General features: G+C 48.8%; 1 protein-coding gene and 1 long non-coding RNA gene across 2 annotated transcripts in view; one reads left to right on the top strand and one right to left on the bottom strand.

The window, feature by feature from the left end:
• The window catches only part of LOC134732419 (uncharacterized), a 61,690-nt gene extending 42,412 nt beyond the window's left edge, over positions 1–19,278 (top strand). Inside the window, exon 3 of the long non-coding RNA XR_010115561.1 lies at positions 19,146–19,278. This is a non-coding gene — a long non-coding RNA (uncharacterized lncRNA). The remainder of the gene's footprint in view (positions 1–19,145) is intronic.
• The window catches only part of LOC134732415 (mucin-2-like), a 242,186-nt gene that overhangs the window by 77,129 nt on the left and 145,772 nt on the right, over positions 1–19,285 (bottom strand). The gene's annotated exons all lie outside the window — the stretch shown is intronic.

The raw sequence follows: 19,285 nt of genomic DNA, 5'->3' as shown, positions 1-19,285 counted from the left end.
ATTCAAGTGATTCTCCTGCCTCAGCCTCCTGAGTAGCTGGGATTAAAGGTGTGCACCACCACACCTGGATGATTTTTATTTTATTTTATTAATATTATTTTTAGTAGAGATGGGGTTTTGCCATGTTGGCCAGGCTGGTCTCGAACTCTTGACCTCAGGTGATCTACTCGTCTTGGCCTTCCAAAGTGCTGGGATTATAGGCATGAGCCACTGCACCCGGCCCTTTTCCTACCATTTCTGAAGTCTGGGGCTGGCAGCCAGAGCCTTCACGTGAGCCAATGTTGGCCTGGTGCACACACTTGGCGCGGATCCTGTGGGGCTGTGGAGCAGCCGCTTTTTATGCCCATGCAACTGTGCAGAGTCCTCAAATAACACATCCCAAAGCCTGTCAGAGCCAGAGGCACAAGGCCCCACTTACACTTGGGCAAAGAGAGGTCAGGGGTCTTGCCCAAGTCACTGGCAAAGTCGCAGCTCAGACCCCAGCGTCGGTTTCCAGGCCCCTCCTCTCTGCTCTGCTCCTCTCCAGGCCCCTCCCAGGTAAGGAGATTTCGCGCAGCTCCGGCCCCACCCCATCTCGGTGAGATGATAAAAGTTTGTGTAGAATGTGTCCCGTGTGCTCTTCTGGCAAAAGCTATTGGAAAATGACAAGTAAGAGAGATAAAAAGGGGATATAAAAGGGACATAAAAATTCTGCTAGAGTCTCGAGAGCTCAGGACAAATCTTGCTTCTCCTTGCCGATTTAAAGAGAGTGAAACAGAGATTTGGTGGGCAGGTGCGGGGCTTGCACAGGGCCCTGTCTAACCTGATGTTTGTTCACCTGAAAACTCAAATATCTGAATCTGAATGCCAGATCAAGGAGTGTCAGGATTTCCCAGCCAAAAGATAGAAGCAACCCCAGTGGTCACAGATGAATGGTTAAACAAACTATGATCTTTCCAGAAAATAATAGAATTCAGCCTTAAAAATGGAAGGAAATTCTGACATGTGCTCTAATGTGGATGAACCCTGAGGGCATTATGCTGAGTGAAATAAGCCAGTCACAAAAGGACAAATCCTGCGTGATTCCACTTATAGAAGGTCCCTCCTTGTGGACAGAGGAGAACAGCGGTCTCCAGGGACTGGGGGGAGGAGGGAGTGAGTGGTGTCATCTAATGGGGACAGAGTTTTAGTTTGGGAAGATGGAAGAGTTCTATGGGCAGGTGGTGCCATTGAACCGTGCACTTAGAAATGGTGAGAATAGGCCGGGTGCGGTGGCTTACGCCTATAATCCCAGCACTTTGGGAGGCCGAGGCAGGCGGATCACCTGAGGTCAGGAGTTCGAGATCAGCCTGGCCAACATGGTGAAACCCTGTCTCTACTAAAAATACAAAAATTAGCCAGGCATGGTGGCACGTGCCTGTAATCCCAGCTACTCAGGAGGTTGAGGCAGGAGAATTGCTTGAATCTGGAAGGCGGAGGTTACAGTGAGCTGAGATTGCACTACTGCCCTCTAGCCTGGGCAACAGAGTGAGGCTCCATCTCAAAAAAAAAAAAAAAGGTAAGTGGTAAATTTAACGTTGTGTGTGTTTTACCACACTTAAAGCAGAGTATTCCCAACCATTCTGTGCCTTTCCCATCCTTTCTCCTACCCGAGCAGAGGTGTTTCCAGTAGTGCAGCAACCCCAAAGACAAACACGGAGGCTTTTTGGGGCTGGTGAGGGCTGCTCGTCGGGACCTGCCTTCCTTGGTAGTCAGCGTCTTTCCTTCCGCCCCGGTCCTTTCTGGATTTCAAGTTTCACGCCTTGGTTCTCTCCCAGGCTTTATACTCGACATGAAGATTGGGCTTCAAGGGAATTTTGTGTTGTCCTACGTAAATTCAAACTTACAAAAGATCTTTGGGGGAATGATTGGCCAATATTATCACATCACCCCACCCCTGCCCCCCCAAGATTTACTGCATTATTAACTTCTAGTAGGATAACTTCCAATGCAATTTAATATGAACTGTGTCCATGCACAGCAACTCAACTTTCCTTGTTGGCTGAGGGTCAGGGGGGCCAAATACATCCTTGATTGACTGCAAGTTACACACAAGTAGTATTCTGTCTGCAGATAAAACTAGAGCTGTGTCAATATTTTGGGAGGTCTGGGCAAAGTGGCAAACAAAGAGGAACAGGTATGTGGGGGGCATAAGGTGTTTGCAGAATTTTCTCTGGGGGAAACACCCCAGGATGTTTGCATCTCAGAAGTCCTTGGCAAGGTCAGACCCCCCTACAAAGGACTTGGGAGGAGAACAGCCTCAGCCCAGGATGACTTCATTGTGGAGACAGAAACGAATTCTTCTTTAAGTGGGAAGAAGCTCTTTAGCTGCATTAAGAGTCTGAAATCTGATGAAAAGGCGAATAGATTCATTCTTCCTGGCATCAGTCACCTGGGACTTCATCAGACTCAAACCGATTAGGAAAATTCACATTGAAAGCATCATTTATAATGGACCCAAATCATAGAAAACATTTGGCTTGAAGGAAGGTAGAAATAGCATTTCTACCTAAGCCATAATCTTTCACCATCTCCCCTTCCTCCTTTGCGGTGTTGACAGCCATGTCTCCTCCCTAAGACTAATCATTAGACTAATTAGTGGCTAATCAATGTTTAATTAAAACCTAGCCATTAATTATAGGAAGCGCCAGGGTAACCAGGGAATAAAACGTGGTTGCAGGAGGGATCAGATTTCCTTAAATTTGGCTGATGACTTAAGCAGCGACGTTTCCTTCCTGTGTTTGTCATTCCTTGTTTGTACTTTGGTGTGGGAGGGTCTGGAGGTCTGGAGAGGGGAGAAGAGAGACAGTGAACAGCTGGCTGGATTGCTCTGAGATTTCAGCTTCAGGCCTGTTACCTGGTTTTCTCAGCCACTCCACAGACGCCTTCCCCATGATTCTGCTGTTTCTCTTCCCATGCCACAAATTTAATCTATTTTTCCTCTACAAATTCTTTATTGGGTTTCTACATAATTGCATTTAGACTAACACCCAGACTTGTTACCATGAACTTCAGGGTTCTGGATTGATGGTTCTTAACCCCTACTGTGTGTTAGAATCACCAACAGACAGTAAAAAGATTCTAATACAAGGACAGACAAATAGACTAATGACAGCAGAGAGCCCAGGCACGGCACCAGCACATGAGTGTGTATATGACTGGCACATGACAAAGGTGGTCCCGTTAAGGAGGGCATGGCAGATCTTTGCAACCTGTGGGTCCAGCAACCTATGGTGCTGGATCCATCAAATAGCCACCTTAGAATAAACAGGAAATGGCCAGGCGCAGTGGCTCATGCCTGTAATCCCAGCACTTTGGGAGGCTGAGGCAGGCAGATCATGAGGTCAGGAGATCGAGACCATCCTGGCTAAGATGGTGAAACCCTGTCTCTACTAGAAATACAAAAAATTAGCCAGGTGTGGTGGCGGGTGCCTGTAGTCCCAGCTACTCAGGAGGCTGAGGCAGGAGAATGGTGTGAACCCAGGAGGCAGAGCTTGCAGTGAGCAGAGATCATACCACTGCACTCCAGCCTGGGCAACAGAGTGAGACTCCATCTCAAAAAAAAAAAAAAAAAAAAGAATAAACAGGAAGCTTGATCCCTACCTCACACTGTACCAAAAGAAAATCTGTCTTCTAGAAGATAACACAGAAGATGTAGAATATCTTCATGATTCAAAGAATATTAACCACAAGGGGAAATATTAACAAATCAGAGTATATTAAGAATAAGAGCAATGGACACAATCAAAGGGTACAATTAAGAGAGCGAAAAGGCAAGGACCAAGTGGAAGAAGATATTGGCAACATATGTCACCAAAAAAGGGCTCACAGAAAAATGGGAAAAAGACTTGAACAAGCACTTCAAGTGCTTTACTAGTCATCAGGTAGAACCAGATATGGCCATCTAGGCACTGGAATGGCTACAGTGAATAGGTTGCCAGTCCTAAGGGTTGCTAGAAATATAGAATGATTGGGGCATCCCTATATTGCTGGTAGGAATGTAAATGGGAACAATCACTTTGGAAAACTGTTTAGCAGAATCTACTAAAACCGAACATACACCTGCCTCAGAACCCAGCTACTCTATCCCTAGATATCGCCTGCCGGAAATGCATGTCCAGATGCACTGAAATGTGTGCACGAGTGTGACCAGAGCAGCACTGTTTTTCACAACTTCAAGTTTGAAGTAACCCAGGCCAAGCAACACAGTAGTGTGGCCAAACAAATTATGAAATCATACAATTATGATTCTAAACAGAACTACACTCTATGAACACTAAACACTAAACAGCACATCTACACTCCATGAACCTCACCAAATAGGGTAGAATCAAAGAATCCAGGCATTCCACTCGTGAAGTTCAGAAATGGGCAAGAGGGAAATCTTTTTTTTTTTTTAACCTTTTTTTAAAAAAATCTTCAACTTTTAAGTTCATGGGTACATGTGCAGGATATGTAGGTTTGTTACATAGGTAGATGTGTGCTGTGGTAGTTTGCTGCACAGCTCAGCCCATCACCTAAGTATTAAGCCCAGAATCCATTAGCTATTCTTCCTGATGCTCTCCCTCCCCCTGCCCAACAGGCCTCAGTGTGTGTTATTCCCTCAGCCATGTGTCCGTGTGTTCTCATCATTGAGCTCCCACTTATAAGTAAGAACATGTTGTGTTTCGTTTTCTGTTCCTGTGTTAGTTTACTGAGGATAACGGCTTCCAGCTCCATCCATATCCCAGCAAAAGACATGTTCTCATTCCTTTTTATGGCTGCATAATATTCCATGGTATATATGTATCATGTTTTCTTTTTCCAATCTATGATTGATGGGCATTTGGGTTAATTCCATGTCTTTGCAATTGTGAATAGAACTGCAGTGAACATACACGTGCATGTATCTTTATAATAGAATGATTTATATTCCTTTGGGTATATACTCAGTAATGGGATTACGGGGTCAACTGGTATTTCTGCCTCTAGATCTTTGAGGAATCACCACATTGTCTTCCACAATGGTTGAACTTATTTACACTCCCACCAACAGGGTAAAAACATTCGTTTTCCTCCACAACCTCGCCAGCATCTGTTGTTTCTTGACTTTAATAATCGCCATTCTGACTGGTGTGAGAAGGTGTCTTGTTGTGGTTTTGATTTGCATTTCTCTAACGTTCAGTGATGTTGAGCTTTTTTTCATATGCTTCTTGGCCACATGTATGTCTTCTTTTGAGATGTGTCGGTTCATATCCTTTGCCTACTTTTAATGGGGTTGATTTTTTCTTGTAAATGTGTTTAAGTTCCTTTTAGACTCTGGCTATCAGACCTTTGTCAGATGGATAGACAGCAAATTTTTCTCCCATTCTGTAGGTTGTGTGTTCACTCGGATGATAGTTTGTTTTGCTGTGCAGAGCTCTTTAATTAGATCCCATTTGTCAATTTTTGTTTATGTTGCGATTGCTTTTGGCGTTTTTGTCATAAAACCTTTGCCCATGCCTATGTCCTGAATGGTATTGCCTAGATTTTTGATTTTTGATTTTTTTTTTTTTTTTAGATGAAATCTCATTCTGTCACCCAGGCTGGAGTGCAGTGGTGTTATCTTGGCTTACTGCAACCTCCACCTCCCAGGGTCAAGTGATTCTCCTGCCTCAGCCTCCTGAGTAGCTGGGATTACAGGCACCCACCACCATGCCCTGTTCATTTTTATATTTTTAGTAGAGATGGGGTTTCACCATGTTGGCCAGGCTGTTCTTGAACTCCTGACCTCACATGATCCGCCAGCCTCAGCCTCCCAAAGTGCTGGGATTACAGGCTTGAGCCACTGTACTCAGCGTAGATTTTGATGGAAATCTTGATAGTGGTTCCCCTTAGGGAGGAGAAAGGTGGGAGGCTTGGGGGAAGGGGAGGGAAGAGGGGCCCTCTGGGGATCTGTGTATTCTATTTCTCCATCTCAGTGGTGGGTGCCTGGATTGTCCACTCTGACTATTCATTGAGCCTACGTTAATGATTTGTGTACTTTTGAGCATATGTATTATTTTCTTAAAGCAGTAACAAATATAAAGTCTGATCCCAGGCCAGAATCACTGGATCAGAGTCTCTGGGGAGTGGGGAGGGTCCAGCATGGGAGGTTTCATGGCGTCTGGGGTGTGGCTCTGATGTATGTCGGGGTCACCACCTGCCCTGGCCTATGCACAGCCCTCCCTTCTTCCCACTCTCGCTCCCTGCCTATCTCCTTGACCTTTCTGTTCCTTGAACTTGCCAGGTGCTTTCCCGCCCCAGTCTTTTGCACCTGCTGTTCTCTGGGCTCTGAGTGCTCTTTCCTAGTTGGATCCAACTCACCCCCTTAAAGCAACCTTCCCTGCCCTATCTATCCAAAACAGGCCCCTTGCCCCAGATACCCTCTGGTACATCATCCTGTTTATTTCATTTATTATTCTAGAGACAATGCCCGTGTTCATCAAATTCTATTTCTTTTTCCAGGAAGATTTAAAGGAGGACTCTATTTTCCAGTCTCCCTTGCAGTGAGGTCAGGGTTAGGGGGTTGTAGACGGAAGTAATGCCTTCCACTTCCAGATGTCGTCATGGGCCCCTACGTGGTCCACACTCCCTGTTCCTGTGCAGTGACCATGGCGGCCACTCACGTCAGTAGGAAGGGCTCAGGGATGTGAGGAGCCTGGGTCTTGGTGTGACCACTAGGAGGAGCATTGCCAAGAAGAGCTGCCCAGACCACACTTGACTGTGACATAAACAAGAAACAAACCTTTCCACAAACCCATGAGATGTGAGTGTGTTTTCTACTGCAGCAGAACCTACACTATCCCAGTGCAGGAAGCGCTCATTGCAAATGGAGGTTATCTTGTTGAGTAAGTGACTTGCCTGTAGGATTCCTGTCTGTGTCTTTGTCTAGAGTACAAGCTCTTGTTTCTGTGTTTTCAGGGCCGATGAATGAGCACGTGCCTGGCACACAGTAGGGGCTCAGCAAAATTCTCCTCAGGCGATGACGGTGCAGCACTCGGTGCTGTGCCAAGGGGATGATGGAGGCAGAGATACTGGCCTCAGGGGAGGAGGCAGTGGGATGGAGAGGGACCATTTGCATCTTAGCTCTGCACAAGCGACAGCTTCACTGTTCTGAGCTGCAGTTTCTCCATTAGTAATCAGTGCCTATTCCAGGCAGGCAGGGTACTGGCCACGGTGATGGGTAGAATTATCCATGGGTGCAGGTGTGATGGAGTGCACATGCAGGGAGAGAGGGAGAGAGGGAGAGAGGGAGGGGCGGAGGAGGAGGAGACAGGGAGGTAGAGAGGGAGAGAGATCGGGGGAGAGAGGGAGAGAGGGAGGGGTGGAGGAGGAGGAGACAGGGAGGGAGAGAGGGAGGGGTGGAGGGGGAGGAGACAGGGAGGGAGAGAGAGATGGGGGAGAGGGAAGGGTAGAGGAGGAGGAGACAGGGAGGGAGAGAGAAATGGAGGAGGGGACCATTTCACTTGGTTAAATTAGGAAATGGGGAACAGAGTGACTCCATGCTTCCTTCTAAGTCATCCTCTGTTTTCTTTCTTTTATGGGCACTGCAAGTCCTTCCCTTTTATAGTAGCAAATTCTCCTGGACTTAAAAAATCCATGAGTAAAGTAAGTCCTGTGCTGCCTGTGTTGGGGCCACTGAAACTCAAGGGCCTCATTTGTCATTCTTACAGAAGAACAGCCTGTTCTCAGCCCGTGTCTCTCTCTCCACTAAAGCGAGCTTGGGGTCGTGTCGTCTTAAGGGACTCTGTCCTGAAGATGCCCTCTGTGTCTCCAGGAGGGCCCAGGGCCATACTTGGCCTTCTACTTGGTGTTACTCTGATGCGTTTGCCTGAGAGAGCTTAAACCTTCTTTAAAAATGGAGGGAAGCATCCGTGTTCATTGCTTGGCAGATGCCTGGGACCTGCATTGTAACCTCTGCATTCTTTCCTGTAGTTTAAGGCTGATTTTTGTAGTGACCCACTGCATTTCACAGCAGAAGCCTGTTGGGTGCTCTAGGTGTCCAGCTCTGTTCTTCTTTTTTGAGACAGAGTCTTGCTCTGTTATCCAGGCTGGAGTGCAACGGCACGATCTTGGCTCACTGCAACCTCTGCCTCCCAGGTTCAAGCGATTCTCCTGCCTCAGCCTCCTGAGTAGCTGGGACTATAGTTGCCTGCCACCATGCTTGGCTAATTGTTGTATTTTTAGTAGAGACAGGGTTTTGCCATGTTGGCCAGGCTGGTCTTGAACTCCTGACCTCAGGTGATCCACCTGCCTTGGCCTCCTAAAGTGCTGGGATTACAGGCGTGAGCCACTGTGCCCAGCCCCAGTTCTGTTCTTTATGCTCACTTCTAGAATCCAGCCTTAGAGTTGATGTGTGTGGCTGGGATGTTGATAACATGCTAGGAGTGTGTGGGGGTGGGGTGGGGGACTTGGATGCTTAAATACCTGCTGCAATCTCCCCCTTAGCTGGTAGGACAGGCCACTGAGGATCAGCTCAGAGGAGAAGGCTTCCATTTGCCGTGTGGCTGCTTCCTCCCCATCCTCTCCCTTCTCTCCTTCCTCCCCTTCCTCCTCATTCTTCTCCTCTTCCATGGTGCAGTGGGGGAGCCACTGAAGGGCTTAGGGCAGAAGGTGACATGGTCAGATCTGCCTTCTGAAAAGGCCCTCCTACCTGCTGTGTGGAGACCCTGTTGGAACAGGGCAGAGGGAGTGGATGCAACAGGAACAGAGGTCAGCAAACTACGACCCACAGCCAAATCCGGCCTACTGCCTGTTTTTGTCTATTTTCCTTCCTTCCTGTTTTTCTCTTTTCCTTCCTTCCTTCCTTCCTTCCTTTCCTTCCTTTGCTTCCCTCCCTCCCTTCTTTTCTCTTTTCTTTCTCTCTTTCTTTCTTTCTTTCTTTCTTTCTTTCTTTCTTTCTTTCTTTCTTTCTCTCTCTCTCTCTCTCTCTCTCTCTCTCTCTTTCTTTCCTTTCTTTCTTCCTTTCTTTGTCTTTCTTCTCTTCCTTTCTTGTCTCACTCTGTCACCCAGGCTGAAGTGCAGTGGTGTGATCTTGGCTCACTGCAACCTCCGCCTCCCAGGTTCAACCGATTCTCCTGTCTCAGCCTCCCGAATAGCTGCGATTACAGGCACACGCCACCATGTCCGGCTAATTTTTGTATTTTTAGTAGAGATGGGGTTTCACCATGTTGGCCAGGCTAGTCTTGAACGCCTGACCTCAAGTTATCTGCCCACCTCCACCTTCCAAAGTGCTGGGATTACAGGTGTGAGCCACCGTGCCCGGCCTTGTCCATAGAGTTTCATTGGCACACAGCCACACCCATTAATGTGTGCATGGCCAATGGCTGCTTTGGAGACAAGGGTAGAGTGGAGGAGTTGCAGGAGAGACGATCTGACCAGAAATGCAGAACAGATTCACCTCCTGACCTTTGACAGCAAGTTTGCCAGCCCCTGGGTTGAAAAGCTGCCTTCCTTTGGGCTGTTCAAAGAGCAGAGCTGTGACAAGGACGTGGGTTCAGGTGGTTTGCTTGAGATTGATCTCAGAAGCAAGAGTGCGGGGGGCGCAGTGAGCAGGGAGCGGGAGCCCAGCCTAAAGCTTCCCTCGGGGTCCCTGCCGAAGTCTCTGGGGCCATTCTGAGAGGCCTGCAAGAAGGTAGAGAATGGCATCCAGAGGTTTAGGGGGCTGAGGTAAGCAGGACTAGGGGCTGGATGGGTCAGGCAGGTCGGGGAGTGGGAAGGTTGAGAATGTCTCCCACGAGTGACTGGTGTGGGGCTGGGGTGAGGAGGCATTGGCTAAGTCAGGAGTATTGGTGGACACCCCATACTGAGGGACGACTTTGAGTTCAGATTTGGACATCCCTTGACCACACTGACTGTTCCAGAACCTTCCTTATAGAGAGATCACGGGCCACGCCTGCTTTCTACCTCATAACAGTCTCAGTGACTCTGGGGCTGTACTTCATCCTCACAAATGGGTGTTTTGGAAGCAAAAGGCACAGCCAGTCCCTGTTAGGGTCAGTAAAGGCCACCAATGGCCTCCTGCCGGCTCAGGTCAAGTTTTGCTGCCAAATGAGTTTTAGTGCCAAAATTAGAAGGTAAAACTTTAGGCTTTCAGAGCTTTTGGAATTTTTGAATTTAGGATAAAGTGTTTGGACACATAGTCATAGCTTACATTGGTTGGGGACTTTCTATGTGACAGTCACTGCAATTTTTATGCATTATTTCATTGAGTCCTATAGATGGCTCTAGGAGGTGGGCACATGGTTATTCCCCTGGGCACACAGCTCCAAGGTCACCTGGTTGGGGAGTCCAGGAACTGAGACATGAACCTAGGGCCTGGCCACCGTCAGTGATTTCCCTGTCTCCCGCTTTTTCCCCCTGTGGACTTAGGTCAGACCTGTGCCCTCTTCATGCTGGTCTGGGTGCAGGGCTTTTCCTGTGGCCCTAGGGACCAGTACAGGACATGGAATAGCATTCAGCAGGGTGGACTGATCTGAGCTTCCACCTGACATTTAACTCACGGCCTGGTGTGTTCATCCACGTGGGTGCTTTCCCTTCCAACAGCCTCGTCGGGAAGCTAAGCCTCAGACTCGTGCTAATGGCATGGTCCAATCGCTTTGGAACTCTCCTCTAGAATCCCATTCAGACTGTACAGTTTATTCTGTTTCCTGTCCTTCCACGGAGTCAGATCTTAGTCCTTAGAGGGTAGGATTGCTTTGTGGAAGCAGCCAGGAGGCATTTTTGCATAATGTTGCTTCAGAGAGAGGGAGAGGCCCATAAAGCGATGAGACCCGTTTTCTCCTTGCGGCTTTTACGTTGGCTCTGAAGGCCACCTCTCAAAGTGGAATTCCCAGTTGTTCCAAATGAGATAGCATTTAAAAATACGGGCCCTCCACTGCAAGGTGCTAGAACGATTATGGAGAACAAAATTCTGCTACCTGGGTAAGTACAGTTCTTTTTGTTTGGAAATCAGGTCATCTTATTAAAGTTAGAGCTCCTTAATAGGGACTCCTTCCCTTACACTGAGGGGCTTGTACCTGGGGGCAGTTGGTGCCCATGTCTATTTGAATTCTCCAGCTGGGCCATAGACTTTTTGATCTGTAGAGTTTTCAATGTCTTCAGAAAAGGATCAGGGATATGGGCTGAGTCTTTTAGACATGCCCCAACCAAGGTAACCTTTTCTAACGCTTCTTTCATCTGCTTAGGTGTGTCTGGAACTCATTTTCCAGCGTCTTCCCTTTCCCTGCTCCCTGCCCCCAGTGCCAGACCACCTGCCCTAAAAAAGTCTTCCCACTGTGAAAAAATTCTTTGGAGGGTGGTCTAGAGGGGCTCAGGGGCTGGAGAGTCAGAAAGCTGGTCAGAGACTGGCTGTGCTGGTTGTTACCTGCCTGTCTTGGGGTAAACACAGCCTCTCTGGTGCTCGATTTACCAGTCTGTGCAATGAATGAGTGGCTTGGACCAGAAAACTGGAAGGCCTTTACAAGCTGTATACGTCCACAATTCCCTCTTTCTTTTATGCCCTTGTTTATCCTTTTGGCAAAACTGCTTGCTTTAGATAATCTACTTTGTGGAGACGAAAAAAAAAGTGCAGTATTTCTTTCAAAATCATACTGTTCAGGTGGTTTTCTTCATTTATACAAACCACACAACTTGTATGAATTGGTGAGGCTTTCTAGTGCAGGTGTCCTGACATTTTATTTTTATGATTTTTTAAAAAAGCTGAATTAACTTTTTTTTTTTTTTTTGGTAGTAGAGACAGGGTTCTACTATGTTGCCTAGGCTGGCCTCAAACTCCTGGTCTCAAGCAAGACTCCCACCTCAGCCTCCCAAAGTGCTGGGAATCCAGCTAAGTTAAAAAAAACAAAACAAAACACGATATGCAAATAGTTTTAAAATTGAAATTGTGCTTCCAAATTTATAATAAACACCAGCATTCTCTTTCCCCCTTCCTACTTCTGCCTATTCTTCTATTGCTGTTTCTTCCAGAATTAACCTCTGCATTTCTGAACATTGCTTATACACTCGAATCTATCGATTCATTATTTTTGCACTTCGTCTTTAAGCTTTCTTTTACGGTAGATCAGGTTTTTATCTCACTTACACCTAAACAATGAAATCTCAATCTTCATTAAATCTACATTAAGGTTTTTCTTTCTATAACAATCATAACTGTAACATTTTTCTTTTTTGTTGTACAACTTTCTGTTTATCCTGGAGTTAATAATGGCTTAGGGTTTTATAAACCTTCCAACATGCCTTTTCATACAACCTTCCATGTAGTCAACAAATCTTATCCCTCTTTTCTGCCTGGGGAAGTTGTCCTGGGGCCCTTGGACATGTACCCCGGCACTCACAGGCTGCTGTTCAGGCAGCTGCAGGGCTCTTGTCCAGGACTTTTCTTTGCTCACTCCTGTGCCAAAGTGCATGTTCCTGGATCTAGCAGCTTTATCTTTTTGTTTACTGCTTGGCCTTAGTGGAGCACATTCTCTCATAACATCCTAAGCCTCTTTATTCTGTTCTCATGTTCAGTGAATGGTCTGCTTGAGTACAGAATCCTGGGTTTGAAATTATTTTTACCTAGAATTTCGAAGGCATTTTTTTCCCACTAAATTCTGATTTCCATGCTGCTGTAGAAAATTGTGATGACATTCAGATTTTGATCCTATTATATGACCCGATTTTCTTCTCTCTGGAAGCTTTTATCCTTGGTGTTCTGAAATGTCATAAAGGTGTGCCTATAGTTTTTATTGTTTGGATACTTGGAATGGTCTTAAATCTGAAGACTTAATGCCTTTCAGTTCTGGGGACATTTGTGGTATTATTTCTTTCATAATTTTATTCCCTTAATTTTCTCTGTTCTCTCTGGAACTTCTGTTTGTCATATGCTGGACCTCCTGGCTTCATTACCTAACTCATCAGTTAAAACAAACAAAAAACTACTCTACATTTCTTTGCCTTTTTGTCCTGCTTCCTGGGAAATGTTCCCAACCTTTCTTTTTCCTTTTCCCTCTTTCCCCTTTCTCCTTTCCTTTCTTTCCTCTCTTTCTTTCCCCCCTCCCCTTCCCCCCTTCCCTCCCCTCTCCTCCCCTTTCCTTTCCTTTCTTCTGTACCTATCTCCCTCTCTCTTTCTCTTGTTCTCTCTCTCTCTCTCTTTCCAGACAGGATCTTGCTCTGTCACCCAGGCTGGAGTGCACTGGTACAATCATAACTCACTGCAGCCTCGACCTCCTGGGCTCAAGCATCAATTTTATTTTCTAACACTTCTATTGACCCCAGCTTATGTTATTATATTTAACTTCCAAACATTCTTGTTCTCTATTTCTTCTTGTTTCATGGCTGTAGCATCTTTTCTCATCTCTGTGACAATATTAATGGATGCTTTGAGGTTTTCTTCTCTTTGTAAAGTGTACACTTGTACTAGTTATCTATTGCTATGTCACAAATTATCCCCAAACACAATGGCTTAAAACAGCAGATGGCTTTTATCTCACAGTTTCCATGGGCAGGGATCTGGTTGGGCTTAGCTGGGTGGTTCTGGCTTGGGGCGTGTCATGAATTTGCAGTCAATATTGTTGGCCAGGGCTGGGGTCATCTAAGGCGTGACTGGGGATGAAGGATCTGCTCCCAAGCTCAGCCACTTGGTTGCTGGCAGGAGCTGCAGTTCTTCAGCACGTGAGCCTCTCCATATGGCTGCTTGACATGGCAGGTGGCTTCCCTCAAAGCCAGTGATTGGGGGTGGTGGAGGGGGAGAGCAAGAGAGAAAGAGAGAGAGAGAGGAAGAAGACAGAGAGAAAGAAAGAGAGGAGAGGGAGAAGGATGGACAGGGAGAGGGAGGGGGAGAGAGAGAGAAAGGCAGAGAGAGGAGAGAGGGAGGGAAAGAGAGACAGGGAGGGAGGGGGGAGGAGGAGGGAGGGAGGGAGACAAAGAGGTAGGGGGAGAGAAAGAGAGAGAGAGGAAAGGGGGCAAGAGAGAAAGGGAGAAAGGGAGAGGACAAACCAAGATGGAAGCTGCAGCATCTTCTGTAGCTTAATCTCGGAAATGCCATGTCACCAGTCACATTGCATGCCACACTCCATCGGTCACAGAGACCAACCTGGAACAGTGGGAGGGGACGGCCCGGGAGTGTCACCACCAGAAGGTAGCCATTTTGGAGTCTGGCACCACAGAACGCGATCCGCATCTTCCCCTGTCTGTTGTTGTGGTTGCTGTTGTCCACTGGAGACTTTTCTCGACTCTCTGGCGCTGTCTGTTTTTCCCCTCATGCTTAAGACCTGCAGCATCGAGCAGATGGCCAGGAGCTCACAGACCCTCTCTATCTAGGTTCCTCCAGAAGCCGACCCTGAGCCAAGGCTTGGGGGAAAACAGTTTATTGGGGAGGTGGAGGAAGCCCTGGTAGGGGAAGCGGGCACGTGGGCCCTGGAAGGGAAGGCTGCCAAGAAGGGGTGCATCACCAAACCGGCGACTTGGTGACTCAATCCTGCAGTGCGTGTGTTTGGAACTCAACCCTGCAGGGATGTCTGAGGAACACTGCAGAATGCACACCTGGAATCCCCTGCCTGGAGGGCGCTGGTGGAGCTGGGGTGTTTATGCCCCACCTCAGTCGAGTCCCGGGTGCAGGGCTCTTGGAGAGGCCGAGGGTAAAGGCCAGGACCCTGCCACCCCCACGAGAGGCAGAGCCATCTTCTGAGGTTTTAGGAGAAGCTTCAGGCATGGAGAGGCTGGTGCCACCCTGGAGCCTGCAGGGCGCTTGGAGATGCCGGGGACTGGTGGGTGCTGACGTCGATGGCAGTCTTCCCTTGGGGGCCATGGGTGGACAGCTGCCTTTCTACTATGACTCCCAAGTGTCAGTGTATTTATAGGTCTGTTCTCTGGGGAGCTTTAGTCTCTCCAGAAATGCATCCTCTGATCTCCTGCCTGGGGTGGGTCCTGGGTTCTGGAGCGGGCAGTGGAGGGGCTGGAGACTTCCGTTTAATACTCCTTCAGTACTGTGCTTGTCCCCCGCTCTGTGAGCCTGGCATCCCTGAGCCTCAGGTCTCTGGTTCACTTCCTAGTGGAAATGCGCCTCAGGGGGTGGCAGAGTGGCGTGGCTGCAATGAGGCTGGCGGGGTGCAGAATCCTCATGAGAACCCCCAGTGCCTTGGCCTCCCCTGGGCCTTTAAAGTACCCAGGGCCTCTGCTTTCCCTGAGTTTTGGAGGTTTTTTAGGGCAAATCAACTTGCTTGCCATCAGCAGCCCCGTCCCTGGCCCACCCCACAGGTCCCTAGCTCTGCCCTTCTCCCTCGGCCCGGGCATCCAGCATTTCTCTCTAATTCATTCTGTTTCTGCTTCTTATCTGTCTTGGGTGATTGGAGACAGAAAGGAGTAGAAAAATTGAATCCCCCCAATTTAGATGGGGATAATTCACCATCAGTTGTTGGGAACTTCCAGCAAAGCTTTCCCTAGAAACACTGTTTTTATGATGAGAGGTCCTTGCACAGGCACTGATACGGTTTGGATCTGTGTCTCTGCCCAAATCTCATGTTGAAATATAATCCCCAATGTTGGAGGTGGGGCCTGGTGGGATGTGATTGGACCAGGGGGCCGGTTTCTCATGAATGGGTTAGCACCCACCCTTTGGTACTGTCTTCCTGATAGTGAGTGAGTTACTGTGAGATCTGGTTGTTTAAAGTGAGTAGCGCCTCCCTCCCTGCTTGTTCCTGCTCCACCACGGAAGATGCCTTGCTTCCCCTTCACCTGCCTCCATGACTGTAAGTTTCCTGAGGCCTCCCCAGAAGCCAAGCAGATGCCAGCATCATGCTTCCTGTACAGCCTGCAGAACCTTCAGCCAATTAAACCTCTTAAAAAATTACCCAGTCTCAAGTATTTCTTTTTTTCTTTTTTGAGGTGGAGTGTTGTTCTGTCGGCTGAAGTGCAGTGGTGAGATCTCGGCCCACTGCAACCTCCGCCTCCCAGATTCAAGTGATTCTCCTGCATCAGCCTCCCCAGTAGCTGGGATTACAGGCCTCCGCCATCATGCCCAGCTAGTTCTTGTATTTTTAGTACAGTGTTTCACCATGTTGGCCAGGCTGGTCTTCAACTCCTGACTTCAGGCGATCTACCCGCCTCAGCCTCCCAAAGTTCTGGAATTATAGGTGTGAACCACTGCACCTGGCCAAGTATTTCTTTATAGCAGTGCAAGAACAGACTAATGTAGTGCATTCAAAATTGTTGGGTGAGTCAGGATAAACCAGGTTCTTCTGTGCTAACAAACAAGCCCAGGCATCTCACTGGCTTGTCCCAGTAGAGATTTATTTCTCAGCTGGGCATGGTGGCTCACACCTGTAATCCCAGCACTTTGGGAAGCCAAAGTGGGAGGATCACTTGAGGCTAAGAGTTTGAGGCCAGCCTGGGTAACCATCAAGACCCCATCTCTACCAAAAAATAAAAATAATTAGCCAGGCATGGTGGTGTGTGCCTGTAGTCCCAGCTACTTGGGAGGCTGAGGCAGGAGGATCACTTGAACCCAGAAAGTGGAGGCTGCAGTGAGGTGCAATTGTAGCACTGCACTCCAGCCTGGGTTACAGAGTGAGGCTCTGTTTCAAAAAAAAAAAAAAAAAAAAAAGACTTATTTCTCACTCAGGCTAAGCTGGTTGAGCTGTCTTCCTTATCCTGTGGCCATGGCATCTGGAATGTAACACCACAGGTGGCTGTGGTGGGGCATAGGTGTGGGTGGGAGAGGCTGGAGTAGGAGGGTTTTAAGGGCCAGGTGTGAAACGGCTTGTATCATTTCTGCCCGCAACCCATCGGCCACAGGGATCCAGCCTCCTGCAAAGGAGGCTGGGAAACCTGGATGGCGTGGGGACATTTGGAGAGCACCCCCAGCCCCTGCCGGAGTTATGTAACTGCTTCCATACCTGGCCATGGCTCTGCGGTGTGTCCTTGGACCCTAGTACCAGGAAGTACTGCCATGCCCCCATCTGCCCCAATGAGGCAGAGGTGGCCAGGTCCTGTGGAGGGATGACAGAGTCACGGGCACCGCTAACATCGTGGAGTGCCTGCTGTTTGCAGGGCTTGCTGGACCTGCTCCAGGCACAGCCTCCTTACCAGCCTCTGCAGTGGGGCCACGCCTGTCCCCACAATGCTATTGCAGGGGTCTGGAGAGCTTGGTAACTGGAGAGCAGGATGCAAACCCAGGCAGCTGTTTCATACCTCAGAGGCCCAGTTCTTGGGTGACCTACCTCTGGGGAGGACATGCCCGTGAGTTAGGTCCTGACTGTGCGGCCTAAACTAAGCTCTAGGTCTCCATTACCCACGTCATGCGCACCCCTCCCTGTCCTGCAGGTACTCGTGCCAGTCCCATGCTGGCCATGAGCACAGCTCATCTTGAGTCTCCCTGACCACATTCACAGGTCTATCCAGTTCATCTCATGCTGTCTGACCATGCTTGATGCTGTCAACTCTGAGACCTGTTTCTTCTGAGTGACTAGCAGTGTGCCCACTACTGCACCCTAGACCAGCTCTGCATCCACCACTGCACCCTGAGATGGGCTCTGTGTCCCCTGCTGGACCCCTAGGAGGCTCTGTGTCTCCCACTGCACCCCCAGGTGGCCTCTGTCTCCACCGCTGCACCCCAGGTGGATTCTGTGTCCACCACAGCACTGGCCCTGGAGGTGGGAGACAGGTGTGAGTTGGGGGTGGAGCAGGGTGACCCAGGCCATTGGAGAGTGGGGTGGAAGGTTGGGGAGGAGGCAGGGGTCAGGGTGGATCAAAGCCCTGAGCCACAAGGCCCTGGTCATGTGCTGTGTCATGACCTTGTGCAGTTGGGGGCGGCAGGGCCTGTGGCCTGGGGTGCTCTGTGTGGCATGTGCTTCTTTGGTGCTCCCACAGATGTGGGATGGCCCCAGGCTCCCGAGGCTGGGGGAGGTGGCAGAGAGCCGACTCTGGGCCAGAGATTTCCCAGTGCTGGGAAATGGAGACAGTGTGGAAGCAGCTATGTTTAGACGTAATTACTCTGTCTTGTGTAGAGGTATTAAGGCATCCTCCCCGGCAGTTGCACGAATTAGCTGGAGGCATCACTGACATGAGTGGCAGCTGCTGCGCCGCGGGGCTCGTTGCTGCTTTCCTGTGCAGAGACCTCGCGCTGCGTTGAGACAGAGGAGGGTCAAAGGGGCAACTGGAGGCTATGGGAGAGAGGAACCCACCCATTTTCAGGGGAATGTGTTGTTCCTGAGAGCCATTCCCATGGATGCGTCAGGCTTTCTGCAGGCGACACCGGCGGTGTGATGCTGACAGCGGCTGCTCAGTTCATGGTTGTTTATGAAAGATGCCCTATTGCTGGGCATGGCTGGGCATGGCTCTAGGCATCAGGGCTACAGCTCAGCTATGAGCAGATGAAGTCCTCTCACTCATTCTAGTGCAAGGAGATTACATACACATACACAGCAGTGAAAATGTCACAGAGGAAATAAAATCAAGAAGGAGAGGTGGGGTTGGCCTGTCCCCTGTCCCCTGGCTCCACTGCTGGACTGGGGAAGCTGTAGTTGTACACTGGGCCACCCTCTCTGCTAAGGCCATGCAGTGCAAAGGCCTGAGTGAGGCCAACAAATGAACCGTGTGGGTATCTGGGGAAGAGCAGGCCAGGCAGATGGATCAGCACTTGCAAAGGTCATGGGGCGGGGAGGGTGGCTGGTAGGACAGAGGGAGAGCCAGGGTGCTGGCAGCAGAGCAGAGCCAGACAGGAGAGATGTCAGGGTTGGGGGTAGCAAATGGGCAGGTCAGGTTTGGTCTTTGTGATATGGGTGATATGGTTTGGCTGTGCCCCCACCCAAATCGCACCCTGAATTGTAATAATCCCCACATGTCAAGGGCAGGGCCAGGTGGAGATAATCGAGTCATGGGGGCAGTTTCCCCCATACTGTTCTTTTGGTAGTGAATAAGTCTCACAGGATCTGATGGTTTTATAAGTGGGAGTTCCCCTGCACACGCTCTCTTGCCTGGTGCCTGTAAGACGTGCGTTTGCTTCTCCTTTGCCTTCTGTCATAATTGTGAGGTCTCCCCAGTTTTGTGGAACTGTAAGTTCATTAAACCTCTTTTCTTTATCAATTACCCAGTCTTTATTAGCAGTGTGAGGACAGACTAATACAATGGGACTCATTTTTCTTTTTCAGTTTTTGGTTAAACTTCTCATGTCACGTTTTCTGACAACACCTTCCATTGTACCATCTGTTTCTGAACAATTCCTGGGACATTGCAAACTTGTTCTCCAAGAATACCCTGGGTCTCAGTGTGTGTGACAAGGGATGGAAGG

The sequence above is a fragment of the Symphalangus syndactylus genome, chromosome 14 (genome assembly GCF_028878055.3).
Source record: "Symphalangus syndactylus isolate Jambi chromosome 14, NHGRI_mSymSyn1-v2.1_pri, whole genome shotgun sequence".
Classification (NCBI taxonomy): domain Eukaryota; kingdom Metazoa; phylum Chordata; class Mammalia; order Primates; family Hylobatidae; genus Symphalangus; species Symphalangus syndactylus.
This window is presented reverse-complemented; position numbering and strand designations above follow the sequence as displayed.